The sequence below is a fragment of the Triturus cristatus genome, chromosome 1_2, assembly GCF_964204655.1.
Source record: "Triturus cristatus chromosome 1_2, aTriCri1.1, whole genome shotgun sequence".
Taxonomy (NCBI): domain Eukaryota; kingdom Metazoa; phylum Chordata; class Amphibia; order Caudata; family Salamandridae; genus Triturus; species Triturus cristatus.
The window spans coordinates 432571826-432574259 of record NC_140580.1 but is presented as its reverse complement, the minus strand read 5'-3'; the positions used below and the strand labels follow the sequence as shown (position 1 = coordinate 432574259).

The 2434-nt window shown below is 43.1% G+C and overlaps 1 pseudogene; it reads left to right on the top strand.

Moving 5' to 3' along the window:
* The first annotated feature begins 571 nt into the window (after positions 1–571).
* LOC146867441 (splicing factor U2AF 26 kDa subunit pseudogene) lies at positions 572–1694 on the top strand (annotated as a pseudogene).
* Positions 1695–2434: the final 740 nt, after the last annotated feature.

The window sequence follows — 2434 nt, the reverse complement described above, 5'->3', positions numbered from 1 at the left end:
TAAAAAATTACCATTTCTGACCATCTGGAAAAAGTTCGAAAGGTCACGGATCATGGTTTTTCATCAGAAATTTCATTTTTTGGACTGTAGAAAAATTGATTCAAAATGTCATTTGGATTGTGCCTCATGTTGAATAACTACTTTTTAACCCCTTGCGTGCGCACGACGTCTCCCGGCCGTCGTGCATTACGGTGGGCGTGGGCGCACGATGGCCGGGAGACGTCGTGTTCCCGAACGCCGTTTAATTCTCCCGCACAGGGGGAGAAATAAACCCGCACGCAAGGGGTTAAAGCCTCAATGTGACCAAAATTGCCATTTTTATAGATTTTTTCTCCTATTCAAAAGCTTCTATTTCGACTAATTTCAGGCATTAGAATGACTCTAAACACACTTATTTTAGTTCCAAGAGTTCTAATTCACATGCAATAGTCATTTACAGTAAAAAAATTCAACATTAAAAAATTACCATTTCTGACCATCTGGGGAAAGTTTGACAGGTCACGGGTCATTGTTTTTCATCAGAAAATTGATTTCGATTGAGTTGTTGCATTTTTGGAGGGGGCGACGGCGGTGCGGAGCAGCAACAGAACATGGCGGAGTATCTTGCATCAATCTTCGGTACCGAGAAGGACAAGGTTAACTGTTACCTCTACTTTAAGATCGGTGCCTGCCACCACGGGGACAGATGTTATCGGCTTCACAACAAACCAACAGTCAGTCAGACGATTGTACTGCTGAACATGTATCGTAACCCTCAGAATACAGCCCAAACAGCTGATGGTTCCCACTTAGGTCATGTGAGTGACATGAAGGTGCAGGAGCACTATGATAGCTTCTTTAAGGAAGTTTTTACTGAGGTTCATGCAAAGTATGGTGAAATAGAAGAAATGAACATCTGTGATAACCTGGTAGACCCCCTCATCAAGAATGTTTATGTCAAGTTCCGGCGATAGGAGGATGCAGACCGAGCACTGGCTGACTTTTACAACCGCTGGTTTAACGGCCAGGGCATCCATGCAGAGCTATCGCCTGTCACGGACTTCAGGGAATCCTGTTGCCGGCAGTATGAAATGGGGGAGTGCACCCATGGAGGGTTTTGTAATTTCGTGCACCTGAAGCCCATATCCAGTAATCTTCGTCGCCAGCTGTACGGCCATGCTGTTCATAGGAGGGGGCGTTCTGAGCCTCGCTCCTCTCCTAAGGGAGGAGGGGGACCTCGTCCCCAGGACCTGCACCGCCCCAACAATCGGATACGCAGACTATCTCTTTCTCGAAGAACCGCGCCATGGATGCTTCTGAATGCTATCTTCACATCTCTTTCCTTCCTCTGGCAGATAAAAGTGGAAGTCTACTTGCTCTTCTTTGCATGAACCTGCAGAAATTAGACCCACCAGCAGATCTGCATGAGTTGCTAGAAGTGGTGCGGATGAGCAGCGATTCTGGATTGAAGCTTTTGGGACCAAACTTGAACTCCATGGAGGGAAGATCATCTCGCTCTCATTGTTTCAACACAGGAGAGATGTTTGCATCTGTGGAGACTGTTTAACTGCTGGGGGCTGGTGAGCGGGCTGTAGAAAACCTCTGCTTTATTATTTAGAAACTGGATGTATGTATGACCTAATCGTGTAATATTTCTTCTGCCCTCCTCCAATTTTAGATTGCCCAATCTGTTTCCAGAGAATCTCCTTTCTCAGAAAGCAAATATATGCCTAGGTTTCAGGGCCCACAAACCCGAAGCTGATTAATCTGTAATCTCCATGGCTGGTAAATGGGACTCATGGCTAGGGTTTGAGCTCCATACTTGCTTTGTCCAACTGGCTGTCCAGAGTGCTGCTAACATCTCTGCCCACTCCTTTCTTCATCTCCCCATTAACTAGAGAGATGATTGCTTCAGTGTATTTCTCACATCACATGCTCTATTCAGTCTGTGATTTGTGATTTCAGGGCATTCAACAATCCTTTTGTAATTCATGTTTTCTTTTGCTCTCAACTTCTTCCACCTCATCCGCTTCTGCTTTCCTCTACTACAACACAACTCAATCCACTACCTCAGTAGCTTATCTACTCATGGTTCACAGATTCCTTGTACCACCAAGGTATGATATGTTTTTTAATTTAATTTTTGTTTTTCTACAGAAAATGTAACTTTGGACGTATTAAAGTTTCTCGGCTGATTCCTTCAAAGGAAAAACAATGTAAAAAAAAAACAACAATTTTTGTTTTGATTTTTTGGACTGTAGAAAAATTGATTCAAAATATCATTTGGATTGTGCCTCATGTTCAATAACTACATTGTAAAGCCTCAATGTGACCAAAATTGCCATTTTTACAGGCTTTTTCTCCTACTCAGAAACTTCTATTTCGACCAATTTCAAGCATTAGAATGACTCTAAACACACTTATTTTAGTTCCAAAAGTGATAATTCACATGCAA